This window comes from Papaver somniferum, chromosome 2 (genome assembly GCF_003573695.1).
Source record: "Papaver somniferum cultivar HN1 chromosome 2, ASM357369v1, whole genome shotgun sequence".
NCBI classification, from domain to species: domain Eukaryota; kingdom Viridiplantae; phylum Streptophyta; class Magnoliopsida; order Ranunculales; family Papaveraceae; genus Papaver; species Papaver somniferum.
In genome coordinates, this window is record NC_039359.1 from 62129625 (window position 1) to 62146980 (window position 17356).

Here is a 17356-nt window from a genome sequence, read left to right on the forward strand (position 1 = left end):
TTTGAACTTTCTTGGGGCCTTTTACCTTCATTTCACTAGCTCGGCTTGGTCCTCCTATTTCCATTTCCTTTCGTTTAAGTTTGTACAACTCGTTCAACTTCTCAAAACCTGAAAGATCTCTTCGCATTGAAGGAGTCAATTGTGGACCCTCTTGAACCTTTTTCTTAGCTTCTGCCCTATCCTGTTTTCCAACATTTTAGTTTTCAAGCGTGCAACAGATATTAAGGTTGCAAATTGCAACCTTTTTCCGTTGCACATTAGACAAATACGTTGGTCAAATACTAGATAGTGGATAAGAAAAAGGAAAAAAAGGACGCGCTCGTACCTTAATTAAATGACTGAGGGCTTGAATGTCCGTAGAAAATACCTTTTTATTAACCTAATTCTTTTCTTCTATTATCTTATCCGTTTCTCCAAAAAAAAAAATATCTAGTTCTCTTTTCGTTTCTTCTCTTCATTTTTGCTGAAACCTAACTAGATCTTTAAAAATCAAAAGCGATTTTTCTGAAAATTAACGGAGTTTTTGAGATATCTCATACAAATCTGATTTGTGAGATGGGTTTTGGTAAGATTGAGTTTAAGCTGTTCATTTTTTATTTTTTCAGATGTTGGTTTTAATTGAATCTGATTTATGAGATTTCTTAATAACTTATCTCACAAATCAAAACCCATATTTATGAAATCAGACTCAATCTTCGGTAACTCGAATTTTGTTCAATTCCTAGGTATGTAATTTTTTCCTTTATAAACCCTAGAAAACTATTCTCTCGATTTCTTTGAATTTGAGTTTTGATTTTGACTGTTGTTTATTTCAAATCTGGTTGTATTCATTGTTAAGGTTTTATTGTGGTATTTATAAGAAAGCAGAATCAATTAGATTAATCATTTGGGTGTTGTTGGTTTATCTTAAAAGAATTTAGTCGCTTAGATATGAGATTTGTGGTGTTAGTTTTTTTTTTTTCCAGGTACAGAGCTAATTTGGTTGTTTTGGTTTCTCTTGTTGATCTGTTATTGATTCTAAGAAGATCCTAAATTCTTCAAGTAATTTTTCTTTGATTTGTGGCAGGGTATTTAACTTACGGTTACACCCATGCCTACTGAGGTTACACCAATGTTTATCTATAAACATCAAAATTTTGCTTCAGGTAATTTTTCTTTGATTGCAATATACGTGATTGCATGTAAATTCAAATGCTTAAGAATTATTCTGAAGATTAGAAATGGTTTTTAATTCATTCAAGTTCTGATTTTCATCAAAAATCAAACTTCAATTGAGTTTGTAAGATATCCCATCAAGTGTTTGTGAAAAGAACCTTGAATTCCTGAGATGGTACTGCTGTCCTGTTTTTATTCAGAATTTTATACACATCTGTTTATCTATTGTTTCTGCTTATCATTTTTATGTTAAAGAGAACCTTCTCAGCTTTCCAACGAGGTAAAATTTGACGAATTCCATCGTATAATGAATTTTATACGATTTTGTGATTATGGACTGCCGAAACTGCAACTTTCTGAAAAATGCTATTTCTATTCTATTTTGTCAAGACCTTTCGACACGTCTACGATATTTTTTACTTTTATATATTATTTATGTTAAAGAGGGCTATCTCCACTTTCAAATGAGACCAAATTTGCTGAATTCCATCACCCAATGATTTTTGTATGATTTTTTGAGTAAATATTGTCAAATCTGAATTTTCTGACTACGTATACCAAATCCTTGATGTGGTCTGTAAATGGTAAACTTGGCGGCGGCGTAGTTCGAAAGGTCTGACTTTTGCAGTGTCTAAATGACTGCATACGAAATTTTAAAGAAAAATGATTTGGCATGTTTTACTTATATTACTATCTCCTTGACTTTCACTCATGTATTTATAGGATTTCAGTAGTTTTTATGAACAATAATAATAGTGCTTGTGTTATATTACTATCTCCTTTACCTACTACCAAGGTAGGGTCATTTCTCCAATAGATCAAGTACTAAATTATCCTAAATTTCCTCAACATTTCTCACATTTGCAATTTTGCAACAGGGTATATAATGGCTTTATCTTTAGCAGCCTGATGGTATGAACATCTATCTTCTGTAGTTATAACCATATTTACGAAGTTGATTGTTATATTTTGATACCTCTTTGGATAATTTGAAGATTGTTTCTTAATAAAATTGCAATCGCACTGATAAATTACCCTCTTTTGGTAAACCTTGCATAGGATGCATCAGTTACCCCTCTGCTATGCCTAGGAGCTGGAGCATGTGTTGGAATAATAGTCATGTCAGCAACTTACCCAATGGATCTGGTGAAAGGCAGGCTTACTGTCCAGGTAATGTTTCAACTTTCGAGTTCTTAGATCCTTGAACATTGATCACCATTCTTGTTTTACTTATGTGCATAGATTTTCCTTATTTAGGTTAATGCTGCATTACTTTCCTTTCACTTTGTATAGTGCAGATAGACGTGTCTCCTTCCCAGTACAGGGGAATTGCACATACCTTATCAACCGTCCTTCGGGAGGAAGGCTCACTATGTCTATATAAAGTATTGCTTCTTTCTGTAGTTGGAGTTGTAAGTCTGCTATCTCGTTATGTATATATTAGATGGGTATGTACGCAATTTAGCTAATGCTCCAGGAAAAATAATGAGGGAAGCATGGCATTTTGTACTGAAAGCAATCCTGGTACTAGTGTTTGCTTGATATGATTCATGAATTGTAAGAGCTCATTATATATCGCTAATGGAATTTCTATGCTTAGGGCCTGCTATGGTGTTTTCAGATTAGTCATGAAAAGTGGTACCAAGGGTTGCGATGATGGGATCATTCAGATTTGTCCATGTTCTTAGTAAGTTGAAATTGAATATGGTTTGTTCCACAAGTGCATCACTAGTAGTTTTTTTCTTTGCAGTCAAGAAAGGTGCGGCAGCTTAGGGAATGGAAATGCTGGACTATGTATGGTGTGGTCATGATCCAACAATTGTTGTTGTTATGACAGAGGTAACTTACTTGACTATATAAAATGAGATATACACATCCCATATTGAACGTTGATTTTTATTCTATTTCCGATTCCATATGCTGAAACAATAAAAATGCAAGAGAATGGGGATTGTATGTATTGTATAGAACTTAATCTATTCAATATGTCGTATGCGTCGGAAGTTGGCCACGATGCCTCAACGCTGAGTCTACAGAATGACGGGAAATCTGCTGTCAATTTGGTTCCCCTGCGAGATAGAGAGAGGTGTACATTGCATGCAAACCATTCCAGTACTTGTTTTTATTGGTGTCATTGCTAACATTTACATTATTTGTTTCAGGAATGTTCAATTTCAGTGGTGGTAGTAGTATTGGTAACTCTATCCAGCAACAATTTCAGCTGGTGGAAGTAGTAGTATTGGTAGTGATAGAGAGACAGAGAAAGTGATGGTGGTGGAGGTGGGTGGTGAGAGGTGGTGGAGACGGCCCTGCTAATTTCTATATACTCTACACTTCAAAAGGAAATCATGACAAGAAATCTCCATGTGTTGGTTATGTCCTGCTGATATTTTACCATCTTTATGACGGAAAGGTAACCTATGTTCTGTTAAAACATTGGTTGTTGTTGTGACGAGCTCTTAACAACATTGTTAACTTTGTCATTCGTTTCTCCCCATTTCCAAATGAGTTTAATAGTTAGTTGATTAAGCGTTTCGGCACTCTTGTCAAAGTACCATTATTCAAGTCTGACACGTACATTATGTCCATATGCTGCTTGTTGTGATATAGCAAAGGCTGAAAAAGGAAACAGATAATAATAAGGACACTGCTGACTCTAGCAGAAAGATATGTTTCATTGCCAGCGTCAACAGCTGCACTACAGTGAGTGTGTTGGTTGTATTAATTTTCTTAACTAGCAGGTACTTCACTCTCCTTAATTTGTCATATATTAGCCTGCCATTCAATTATGTACTCTTTTCTTCAGAATCGGTAATGCTGGTGCTTTGAGGATGGTTCTCATTCAATTTGAACCACTTTTATGTTTTAATAAATATATAAGTAACCTATCTTATGGCCATTTATTTTATTTTACTTTTATGTTTTATATAAGTAACCTATCTTATCTTGCTTTTATTTTCATTCAACAATAGAAACTTGATTACTTTTTCTTCATAACTGAAACTAATCAGGTCATATTTTGTCTGATTTCAGCCATTACCTGTTGTGAACCCACCTATTACTAGATGAAACCCTGGCAGTCCAAGAACTTAGAGGAGGAGAGAATATGAAACACAACCCAGGAGATAGAAAAAGTGTGGCACCTGTGGCATACATGGGCATAACAAGACTACTAGTCAGGGTGGGAAACAACTAAGGCAAGAAGAGGTTTTCAAGTTGCAAGTGCAATTGGTGGGACTAACGGTGATCTTTGTAGAGGTTCAACTGGATCAGATGCTACTTCTACTATCACAGCTGTGTCGAGAGGAGGCCGTGGCAAAGCTACACCAATAACTGAAGGTATTCTTATGAACTAACTTTCATATTGTCAAATTCGGAAACTTGGATTCTTGACCAAAGTTGGTATTTATCTTTGAATCAACCAAATAATTGTATGGTTTATTATATTTCATATGGTACAAGCTGATATATATGAATATGTTGATGGATTGTGATGATGAATAATGATGTGTTTATGAGATTCTTTCCATATGAAAAATTGGGTCTTTTAGTTGATCTACAATGGCATATGAAGGTGCAGAAATCCGCCGGAATTTTTTTACCTGAAAGTACCGTCGGATTTTTCTTTTACCTGTAAATTGGTTTGCAACGTATATAAGTGTTTCTCAAACTAGAGTAATACGTTGCCTAAATTCTTTGTAAGCGTTGCACAAATTAAAATATCTGCTGCTCAAAATGTTGGTAAATCTGGTGACCAACATTTTTATGCGTTGCACAAATTAATTTGACCATAAGCGTTGCAAAAGTATTTGCAACGCCGTATTTCCAACGGATATATGCGTTGGTGAAATTCACTGCAACGCTTATATGCGTCCCAAATCCGATGTTTTGGTGTAGTTTCTTTGTTATTTTGGTCGAAGGCCTACCCTTGCCCTGCCCCTTGTTAAGGTGTAAAATATCTTATCCAGTGAATGGACGGGTGAATTTCCGCAATTCATACAACCAAAGTTGTCTTTGCGCCGGTAGTAAAGAAGCATACTTCTCAAAAAGTTCCTTGTGTGCCTCCGTGTCGCAAAACACGTCCCCAAGACCTTGATTTGGTAATGGATCGCTAAATGTTAGTTGTTTCCAAAATGGATCTATATATTCCATCGGAATAATCCTTGTGGGATAATTTGCTACCGCTTGCCTACATGGGACAATTACATCTCATTCTCGGTGGAAAATTGTGTCCCTCCCAAGCCTCCACTTCCATCATAATTTTAAGGATTGCCCATTGAGAAATACATAAACTTATTCCTCGGAGCCAAGGGCTATCCCGGTAGTCGACAAGCTTTCTAGATCGGCTCTTTTCAAAATCGCCTTTAATTCTATCGAGATCACGCTTAAAATACTCCAGCATAGCTTCAAAAACAACAACGAATCCACCATCACAACCATTTAACTTAATCTTGAACCGATAGTGAGCCGACTCCACCGTGCTTGTGGATTGATTGTCATAATGTCTATAACGGTTTACCCATGCACTAACAAACTTTTCTTTGTGGGGATCCAATATCTCGTTCTTCAAATATGTTATAACATCCGGGTAGGTTGACCATTTTTCCATTACAAAACGCTCCCTTAGGAAATATAATGGTTCCGTGAGCGACCATAAAAGTTGTTCCCAATCAACTTGAAAATCAGACCAAAGTACCTCTGATATTTTGTCATTGATATCAAAATTATCTTTCTCTTCTTGTCGTTTCTCCAACGGTAAATTTTTAATCCTCTCCATCTTGGTCTTCTTTGCTAGCCATATAACCCTCTTGCAATTAGTTTTATTAGAGCATTGCTAGGTTGAACTTGCAGGCTTTGCTATCTCAAGCATGTTTGTCAACATTAGTGATCAAAACTATAATTCTTGATTTCTAGCCTATTTATAGATGTCTCGAACTAGGACATAGATAGTGTAGTTGAACTTAGATCTTTCGACGTTCATCTCTTGAAGACGAAGAACTACTAAGGGGAGATTGTGGAACTTCTACGACAAAAGGTATGTGGAGACTTGAACTCATCTATCACTTGGAAAATCTATTTCTACTATCTTCTATATTGAGACATAAGTCGTGTTACGATATAGTTTTATCTATACACATTTGAGATTTCGAGCTGAGTATATATCGCTTACATATTTCTCGAAATATGTATTGGTAAGCTTTCGCTTCGACCAAGTTCATCTTGTATCATGATAAAATTTCCGTGTAACATCTTAAATGGTTTGTATGATACAATCATTTGATATAGGCTTGGAATGTTTCGATAATGATTATTTCAATATCTTGAAAATTGCTTTGATGCTAATAATGTGTGAAAATGGCTATTGTCATTATAGAAGAATGTTTCAATGATTTAAATAAAGAGTTGATGATGTAACTATCTTTGGATATAAGCATATATAGTGTGTTCGAACATTAGTGTATAAATCCATAAACCGGAAGCCAAAAGTATGCATATGTGTGTATACGGAATTGGTGAAGGAGACAGGTTAAGTATGTCTACCCATACGCATACTAGAGGAAGTTCTCGAACCGAGAATTTCTGCTGAATTTGGTTTTTGACAAACTCTTAACTAGTCACCTTAAGTATGCGTACCTGTATGCATACTAGCGGAAGTTTTTGAACCGAAAATTTCTGCTGAGTTTGGAAACTTTACAAAGTCAAAACCGATTGCTTAAGTACGCATACCCATATGCATACTTAAGATGGTTACTTTGTTAAATCGGTCAGTTCATGGACTTAAACATTTAAATCACAAGGAATGCAATCTTTGCAAACCGTCGCTATAATGTCCATGATTGATTCAAGTGAATTAAACCGATTTGGTTTCAATTGTGTTTTCTAAACAATTGAACAACTCTTTAACTAGTTTCATTTGAGTCATTTGAACTAGTTATGGTTAAGATGAATAAGGTTGATATGAGAGTAATCATATGGCTAACCTCGGTTAACTATTTGTTATCCAACCTGGTGTACACATTTAGGTACGGTTACATAAACCTAAATGAGGGTACATTTCATTTGTGTGTAACAAGCTAAGTTCGATCTAACGGTTGAAAGATATTAGCTTGGTTGAATCAGGTTTTTCATCTAACGGTTATTATTGATTGCTTTGTTACCAAGGTAACTTGGATTGCAAACCCTGATTTGAAAACTATAAAAAGGAGAACTCTAGCAACTGGTAAACCTAATCCTCACACCTCCTGTGTGTTAGTAGTTGCATAAATAGAGTCGATTCTCCTTTGACCTTAGGTTTTTTCTTGAGACCCTGTAGGTTAACGACTTGAAGACTTCATTGGGATTGTGAATCCAGACCGATACTACTTCTCTTGTAGTTGTGCGATTTGATCTTGGTGTTTATATCGTGTTGAGTGCAATTGAAATAATTGGCTCGAGATTTTATATCTCCGATAGGCAAGATCGAAAAGTAATCACAAACAAACTTCGTCTCATCGTTTGTGATTCCACAATAACTTGTTTCGCTAGTCGATTAAGTTTATTGTGAGGTGACTGGTAATACTAGGATGTTCTTCTGGAATATAAGTTCGGTTTATCAATTGGTTCATGTACACCTTGATTTGTCAAACTACGGAACAAAACTCTTGGGTATTTATGTGGGAGACAGATTTATTCAATCCTATAGACTTTTCTGTGTGAGACATATTTTTCTATCAAGTCTTCGACTTTGGGTCGTATCAACTCTTAGTTGTGGGTGAGATCAGCTAAGGGAATCAAGTGCGTAGTATCCTGATGGGATCAGAGACGTAAGGAGCGCAACTGTACCTTGAATCAGTGTGAGATTGATTAGGGTTCAACTGCAGTCCAATCCGAAGTTAATTGGTAGTAGGCTAGTGTCTGTAGTGGCTTAATTATATAGTGTGGTGTTCAATCTGGACTAGGTCCCGGGGTTTTTCTGCATTTGCGGTTTCCTCGTTAACAAAATTCTGGTGTCTGCATTATTTCTTTTCCACATTATATTTTTATAATTGAAATACCACAGGTTGTGCGTTAAGATCAATCAATTAGAATATCCAACCTTGGGTTGTTGATTTACATTGACTGACACTTGAACATTGGTCTTTGGTACCGTTCAAGTACTTCCTATTATATTCAATCGGGCTCGCAGATTTCTATTTGCTGATTGCGGATTGAATTAAGAGTTAGAGATATTAAACTCTTTGATATACTTTATTTTAGATTGAGTCTGACTATCTAGTTGATTATCTAGAAAGTGTATTGGAGTAAGTCCTCTCAGATTTCCAAACGAATTGTTGGGTCTGGTTGTTAGATCCCCGTATTTTAAATTGGTATCAGAGCAAGAAAACACATTAAAGACCTTATATGTATGTGTTTGTAGCAATATGACTATATGGACGAGTCTATCTCTGATAACACACTAGTTCTGAAATTGCCAGATGATTTGCAAAGCTTGAATTATCCTGAGATAAATATCACATCTAAGTTAATATCTAAACCTGTGGAAACTGTTGATAACTGGGAATCACTCCTAGAAGAACAGTTGGATGAACTTTATGACGAAGGTGACTCAGATATTGATAGAGATGTTGATGAGGAAGTCTCGAAGTATGTTAAGCTTTTGAATTCATTGGAAAAGAAGAAGATGACAACTTCTCATGTCACACCTTTTCTGACTAACCTCTGTCATACAAACAAGAAATTGAGAAGATGTTATGCAGGTGTTTTTGTTTCGAATCGTTCAAACAAATCGATCCTCAAGGATTCTGAGGAAAACCTACGTATGAAGTCACTTGAATGTGATAATCTTTATCAAAAGTATTTTTTGTTGGAAGAGAAACTTGCAGAATCTGAAGCAAGGATTAGCTCTCAACAAACAAGTTCTGATGACAGAGAAAGGTCTTATCTCGCTCGAGAAAAACGCCTTGAGGCTGATTTAGCTGCTTCTCTTGATAAAATCAAGATGTTGGAAGATGACTTGAAAAAGTTCAATACTAGTTCAAGCAAATTAACCACTATGCTAGGAGCAAGTAAAAATCATCGTGATACACGAGGACTAGGCTATAAGCGAATAGATGCTCCAAGTGTTAGCAAAGAGGTAAAAATTTCAAGGCTAATGATTCTTCTCAACAAAAGGTTTTCACTGATGGAAAAAGTGAAATACCTTCATCGACAGTTAAGGTTCGAAACAGCAAAGTTTATCAACCTCCAAAGTCAGCACACATGGATCGAGGTAAGAACATTCCTTATGTTTGCCACTATTGCGAAATAAAGGTCACCTGGAATGGAAATGTCGTTTCCGTATAAGGAATGAAAAACTTCATGATGTTCTTGTTTGGGCATCACAAGAAGTTGTGAAACTAAGATCATATGTTAAGACTAATCCTCTTAACGTTACAAGTTGTAATTGTCCAACCTTTAGGCAAAGGAATCAGTGTTGTGATAAATCTAGATTTTCCTATAAACATCATATGAAGCCTTTTCACAATCGTAATGGTTATCAAAAGGATAAATCCGTACGTAAAGACGAAGAAAAGATCTGATGATCTCAGTTGGAGAAAGATTAACTTGCAAAAGAACAGTCAATCTGATTCTCTTCTGAGAAATATAAAAGAGAGTAATGGGAAGAAGGTTCTGATTGTTCCTAAACGCACTCAGAAGGTCATACCAAATAAAGTCAATGATGTTTTGAGTGTGAAAAGGAATTATCTCCCAGAAAGTTCCATGACTATGGAGAAAGCAGTATCCATGATGTTAGAACTTAAAAAGTTCTTTGGAAATATGGGTTTGGATGTAAAAGGTTATAAAAGTGATCTCTTTCATGATAATCCAAAAGTTACTTGTGGTGAGAAAGACATTGTTCACCTCAACAAAACTTGATTGTGTTGAAAGTGCATCCTCACCAAGGAATGCCCTGTTATGTATGCGGAGAGGGAAGCACGATAATAGGGGCGCACAGATTATGTTCGGTAAGGATGTAGAATTCAATTGGATTCTTATAAAAAGGTATGTATATAAACTTGAAAAAGATTTGCGTTTTTATTTGCTTAGAGTACTTATAATGATCTTGCTTATCGTTCATTTCTACCTAACTTAATCTGTGTTTAAGGTTCTTAAATGGTTAGGTATGAAAATAGTAGTTCGGGATGTTTGGAATTCATGGTACACATACCAAGTGTGCATAACATCATTTAAAATCAAAATCCAGGGGTTTAAGTACGCATACCCGTTTGCATACTTCTCCAGGATACAAAAATTCGTTTGCAAACCCGTATGCATAATTTCAAAATGGTGATGAGAAATCCTAAATTTGAATGAGTTGAGGTTGGTATTTGTTCCGTATCTTGTTTTGAGTAATTTGCTCTGTTTCATCGCACTTGTTCTACTTCTGTTGGACTTGGGCACTTGGATTCTTGGAGTAATTCTCTTATAAGCTCATTTGTAGCTTTTACAAGAAGGATATTGGTGAATCACAAAGAAGGAAGTTCAAGAAGGCAGTAGTACGCATTGCTATGGGATTCTTGAATGTTCACAATCATCTTATGTGAACTATGATGCATGGTCTTTAATGACTTTGTATGTTCTTCTTTGTTAAGAAAATCTTTTTATACGCCTTTGGTAACCACTATTGGTGTAGGTCCATGCGAAAAAGATTAATTCTACCTTCAAATGGCAAATATTGTTTTTGCAATTTTAATCTTTATGATTTTATATATTGCAAATTTTTATGGGATATGTTTTTTACGTCCGTGAACCTGTGACTGTCCCATACTTGTTCAAAAGTTATATCTATTATGTCGGTATGAAAGTATTGATAGAAGATAGAATGAACTTTTGACATTACAAAAGTTAAAGCCTTATATGTCATTGTTTTGATGGAAGAAAGTATAAAACTTTTGTTTACAAGGGTTAAGTCTATTGTATGTCATTGTGCAAATAGTGATGGAAATTGTAATAAATCCTTGTCTATTACGCAGTATTGGTCGATCTCCGATCCACATTTTTTGTGCATATACTATGTTTCTCCATAAGTTTTCTTATGTTTGAGCATGACCAATTGAATTGATCATTCTCTTGTGGTCAGTTTAGTTGTTGCACCGTAAGTTCTCTTATGACGAGCATGACCAATTGAATTGATCATTTTCTTGTGGTTAATTTAGTTGTGTAATTCCGATTGAATTAATTATGGGTTTTCTTGTGGTTAATTTAATGGTGCATTTCGATTGGATTAATCATGAATTCTTTTGTGGATTATTCAATTGAATACTTTGGATTCAAATTCATGTTTTCATGTGATTTGGTTATGTCCAAAGAAATCCTTCTTTTCTTGTGAAAGTAAGGTCGCGTTTGTTGTTCTTTCGGGAATGACTTTGTATGGGGGGGAGTTCATTTTGAACTTGTGCTTAATTGCCAAATCTTTGTGGGGAGTGCGGTTGTGGAATATTTAGGGGTTATCTTGTATCTTTATTAACTCCTTGATGAATGCATTTAGCTTCGGATTTATGATTGCATCTAAATTTTTTGGTATGTTAATACACCTTTGGTCATGAAGTATCTCTGTGGAAATTTCATTAGTATCCTACTAATTTTCGTACCTTTGCCAATTTTTTTGACAAAAAATGGGAGAATTAATGTGTAGTTCACACTACAAATACATATGGTTTACAGATCATTATGTAAGCGGGAGTGGTTTTCATATTAAGATATGTATTGACTAAGGGGGAGTGATACATATCACCATAGTATTGTTGTCAAAGTTGTGATACAATTGAACTTTGATGTTGTGTAATAATACTATGACACTGTATAACAATAATTGAGAGCATTTTGTTTTCTCATTGTTATAGCTATGAATCTTCAACAACTGTGATGCTGAACTTACAAACTTTAGGATCATGGAGTACTTGGAAGTGACGAAGATTTCGAGTCGCGTTGAAGATGCCAAGGAGATCAAGCATGTGGATGAGAAGCTACATTTTTATCTTTTTTGTAATCCATATGTATTGATAGTTTTGTCATTAAAATTGACAAAGGGGGAGATTGTTAGAGCATTGCTCGGTCGAACTCGCATGCGTTGCTATCTCAAGCATGTTTGTCAATGTTAGTGATCAAAACTATAAGTCTTGATTTCTAGCCTATTTATAGATGTCTCGGACTAGGACATAGATAGTGTAGTTGAGCTTAGATCTCTCGACGTTCATCTCTTGAAGACGAAGAACTACTAAGGGGAGCTTGTGGAACTTCTTCGACAAAAGGTATGTGGAGACTTGAACTCATCTATCACTTGGAAAATCTATTTCTACTATCTCCTATATTGAGACATAAGTCGTGTTAGATATAGTATGCTCTATACACATTTGAGATTTCGAGCTGAGTATATCTCGCTTACATATTTCTCGAAATATGTGTTGGTAAGCTTTCGCTTCGAACAAGTTCATCTTGTATCATGAGAAAATTTCCAAGTAACATCTTACATGGTTTGTGTGATAAAATCATTTGATTTAGGCTTGGAATGTTTCGATAATGATTATTTCAATATCTTGAAAATTGCTTTGATACTAATAGTGTGTGAAAACGGCTATTGTCATTATAGAAGAATGTTTCAATGATTGAAATAAAGAGTTGATGATGTAATCATCTTTGGATATAAGCACATATAGTGTGTTCGCACATGATGTAACCATCTTTGAAATTTATGGCATTTACTTACTAGTTTATTCTTTTTTTTTTTTACTACTGGATAATATAAGGCCTAGACACCAATCAAATCAAACTTACCTAATATTATCAAACTCATTTGATATCTGAGTCAGGAATAAATAATGACAAATTATTTGATTAATTATCGAGAACAAAATGCTAGAGTACAAAGAAAAAAACACAAAATTGGTCAAAAGACCAAAACAAACAATTCCTGGGTGAAATAGGTTTCTAGCTTTTTATACTGTTTATATAGCCAAAAATCAGAAATATATTGTTCAATTAGACAACTTGGATATTTCACCCCGAAAATGTTTTACCTAAAATAACCTTAACCTTTTAAATAAGGTTTTTTAATCAATTCTCAGTTGACACAATTTTCTTTCTACAGAAGATGTCGACACAAACAACTTCTTCTTCTTCAAATTTTTTTTCTTCAGATCTGTGATGGTGATGAACACAATCAAGTTTAAGATATTCTCCTATAAAAATATTCTCATACGTTTAAACGGGTGAGTTTAAGTTTCAATTAGATCAAGTATTTCATCAATTTTTCCAATACGTTTAAACGGGTGAATTTGGTTTTGGTCTAACTGTAAGAAGAAGAAACATCTTGTTGCGTTTACGTCTTTGATTCATTATGGGTTTGCTGTTTCAGTGAATTCATGAGTTTGAATGGGTTGCAATGACTAATTAAAGGTGCTGGTTATGAAGTCGAGAAGTTAATGAAATAAAGGTCTTTTGATGGTTGAAGAATCGATTTAACATAGGATTTACAATGAATTGGAGTTCTAAACAGATCAGGAATGATGGGTTTTGTTTGAATTGGGTTGCTGAGAATGATTCTGATATAATATCCAGGATGGGAAGAAGACGAAGAAGAAATGAGGAGATCTGTTTTGCTATGGATGAATTTAGGGATTGAGCTCGATTTGAGAACAAGAATAAAGCAGAATTGTGGTTTTGAGATTTGGTACTGCTGCTGTGGTGATGAACAAAGAAAGCTGGGATTATGTTGTTGATGTTGAGATTGAGGAAGACAATGGTTGCAGGTGATTGCAGGAGGAACTGGAGTTGGTGGTGTTAAGCGTATGGTGGTGAACCTGATATGGAGATGGTATTGGTGGCGTTTGTAAGCTTGTAGTTGTGATGCAGATGAAGCTAAGCCTGAGATGGAGTTGTTGTTGGTTCATATTCGCAGGAGATGGCAGGGTCTTCTGGAAAGGTTTGCAGTTTAGGTGTGGAAGAATGATGGTGTTGTTGTTGTTCTGGTGTTAGAGAAATTACAGGTGCAATGAATCCATGGTTGAATTACAGAGAAGGTTTGATAAACTGAGTGTTGCAGTATGGCGATGAACTGAAGCGGGTAGGGAAATGAAGCTGCAGGTGCTTAGTATTACGGAATGTATGTTAGTGGGTTGAATCGCAGAAATGATTTTGTTGTTGTGTTGCAGCTGATAGTATGGCCTAAGATAGTTTTGGAACTGCAGAAACGGTGCGAGAATGCAGTGGAATGAGGTGCTGAGACATGGGTTTTAGAAGTAGAACTGAGATGGTGAACCAATTGGTGTTGTTGTCCGTTGATTGACAGAAGAGAATAATTTAGGCTTGATGTTGGTGGTGGTTGATAGTATTGAAGATTATGTTTTGTGTGTGTGTGAATTACAGGTCAAATGGGATTTTAATTTTTATTGAAATTGAAGTATAGGCAATTTTCAGTAAAAAAGATCATAGTTAATTAACCTGCAATTAAGATATAGACGAATCCCCTTTCAGTTTTCACTGTAAAACTTGAATGCAATCAGGTGTAACACAGATTAGACTAGGATGTAACCAGTTTCATCCTGCATATTCGGGAAAAATATGAGATTTTTGGTCAGGTTGAAACTGGTTTCATCCTTCATATTCTGACAAAAAAAAATATTTTCAACCTGCTCACTCTGAAAATAGTTTTATACAGGATGAAACCAGTTTCATCTTGTATATTCTGACAAAAAAATGTAATCATTCTGGTTTCATCATGCATATTCCATCACAACATTACATGAAACTATCAGGAAATTGAAGTATAGGCAATTTTCAATAAAAAACATATTTAATTAACTTGCAATTAAGATATAGACGAATCCCGGATCATAAATGTATGCGAAGACACAGTTCAACAAAAAATAAAGTACTTCTAGATGAACTACATTAATAAAAATTTTCTAACGACCTATTTTGCTAAACAACCTAAATACATCAAACTTTCCAGAAACTATTCTCATCACTGAGGATTTCATATGCGAGATATGTTTCCCATCCACATTCACATCATCCATTTCGCCATCCACATTCACATCATCTATATTCCTTGTTCTTGATTCACCACCCATGTTCACATCATGCCTATTCTTGGTACTTCTTTCAGCACAGACACCCTTCTTGATATTGCTTCCTGCAAAATTTTTAATCAAAACCAGTTAAATCCTATTTTAAAGTTGGATGAAAATCAGCTTCATCATATCTTTTAAAGATGGATGAAAACCAGTTTCTGCAGGTATCAGATGAAAACCAGATACATCCTGTATATTAGAGCTAGATAAAACCCAGTTTCTACATCCTATATATTTGATGACTCAACAATAATGAAATTAACATATATTAACATGGTCGGAAGAAAAAAAGACGTGACTCATATATAAAATGATTGAATTTACGTCGATATCTAGCATAGACAATGAGATTCGTACAAACTAGTTTTAGTATAACAATCCAAACATAAATATAACAAATTTAAGCCCCGGCATTGACATACACTATAAGATTCCACATCACTGCAAGCCCATAGAAATTCAGTCTAAAACTGAATGAAACCATTTTCATTCTACATATTCTGACAAAAATCCAGATACGTCACATTAAAACTGCAAGTTTTAAGGAAAATCTAGATACATTACTGTCTGAAACTGAGAGAAACCAGTTTCATTATGCATACTCTGACAATAATCCAGGCACATACAGTTAAAACCGGATGGAACTAGTTTCATCCTGCAAACTTAAAAGAAAATCTAGGTACATCACAACCTAAAAATGAATGAAACCAGTTTCGTCCTGTATATTAGAAAAAATATATATTTTCCATTAAGATATATTTGGTTTCATCCTGCACATTCTCACATAGATATTTTCTCTTTTCACGCACATCTTCTTCATAGCATAAATATGACTATTTTAGAGAATAATGAAACCCAACCAAACATAAAACAGGATGAATCCAGTTTCATCTATGCTTAAACTTGTATAAAAATAATTTCAACACAATTTATAACAGGATGATACAAGTTGCATCCATGTTATACATGGGCAAAAAAATTTCAACTAATCTAAAACAAGATGAATCAAAGGATGAAACCAGTTTCATCCTCTTCAATTATAAAAAATTCATCAGTTCAATGATAAGAATAATTATACACATTTAAAACAAGATGAAACCAATTTCATTATGGTATAAAACTGAATGAAATCATGTTCAACCTACCGATCAAAATAAACATAAAAAACTTTTCTAAAACAATTGCAAATTCACATTCATAATCTAATCTAAAAAATATGTACACAAGTGGATTAATTTTTAACTAAAATACAACAAATTCGAACTCAAGATAATCAAAAGTGCAATTAGGGTTTCCAAACTAACCAATTTGACCACGTCCTTCTTTTCTCATCCCGTGAAATTGATTTAGCACAAAACCCTAATTTTTAACATATGAATTTCAGAAATTCAATTAAATTAGGGCATTAAAAAGTTCATTGTCGATGGTGGTGGTAGTGGTTCTGTTGATGATGGTGGAGAAAGATGATGTTTTTTTGATGGTGGTGGTGGTGGTGTTGTCGGTGATGGTGGCGATGATTGTAATTATTGTTGATGGGGGTGGTGGTTGTGATTATAATAGATGATGTAGGTGTCAGTGATTGTATTTTGATAGTGTTTGACGGTGGTGAAACCCATTTCTTTTGGAGATGGTGGAGAGAAGATGACGAACGTTGCTGAGATGGAGGAGAGCAGTTGAAGAACGCTGTGGAGAGAGGGAGATCGATATTGTCGAAGTAGTTTCCTTTTGAGAAGATAGGATAAGGGTAATTATGTCTGTTCCAATTAAAAATATCTCATGTCTATTTGACCCAGAGCAAATGTTTACCCGTCCATTTGACCCAAGGAAAATACCCCTTTAGCTATATAGCCCATTTTCTGAGCAAAAAAGTAGTGTGTCAAATAATATGATAAGATAAACTTATTAAAAAAAGTAAATAAATAGATATAAATAATTAAGTACACCATGATAGATGTTAACGTAATGATTTACAAAACATACAATCGGAGTAAGCCTTTTATCTTAATTTTGATTTCATATAAACTACGAGGATCGGTTTAAATCACCTCTAAAAAGTGCAAGGTAGAAATCCGCATGTATGCAATTGAGTATCGATAATTCCACCTCGTAGG

General features: G+C 34.8%; 3 long non-coding RNA genes across 3 annotated transcripts; all 3 read left to right on the plus strand.

Moving 5' to 3' along the window:
- The first annotated feature begins 1066 nt into the window (after positions 1-1066).
- LOC113353406 lies at positions 1067-2539 on the plus strand. The gene is made up of 4 exons (XR_003361271.1): positions 1067-1145; positions 2034-2067; positions 2215-2325; positions 2454-2539. It is a non-coding gene; the product is annotated as an uncharacterized LOC113353406 (long non-coding RNA).
- Positions 2540-3420: 881 nt separating this feature from the next.
- Positions 3421-4568, plus strand: LOC113353405. The gene is made up of 3 exons (XR_003361270.1): positions 3421-3568; positions 3766-3896; positions 4189-4568. It is a non-coding gene; the product is annotated as an uncharacterized LOC113353405 (long non-coding RNA).
- An 8689-nt stretch (positions 4569-13257) lies between these two features.
- On the plus strand, positions 13258-14652 carry LOC113353407. The gene is made up of 2 exons (XR_003361272.1): positions 13258-13382; positions 13529-14652. It is a non-coding gene; the product is annotated as an uncharacterized LOC113353407 (long non-coding RNA).
- The last annotated feature ends 2704 nt before the right edge of the window (positions 14653-17356 follow it).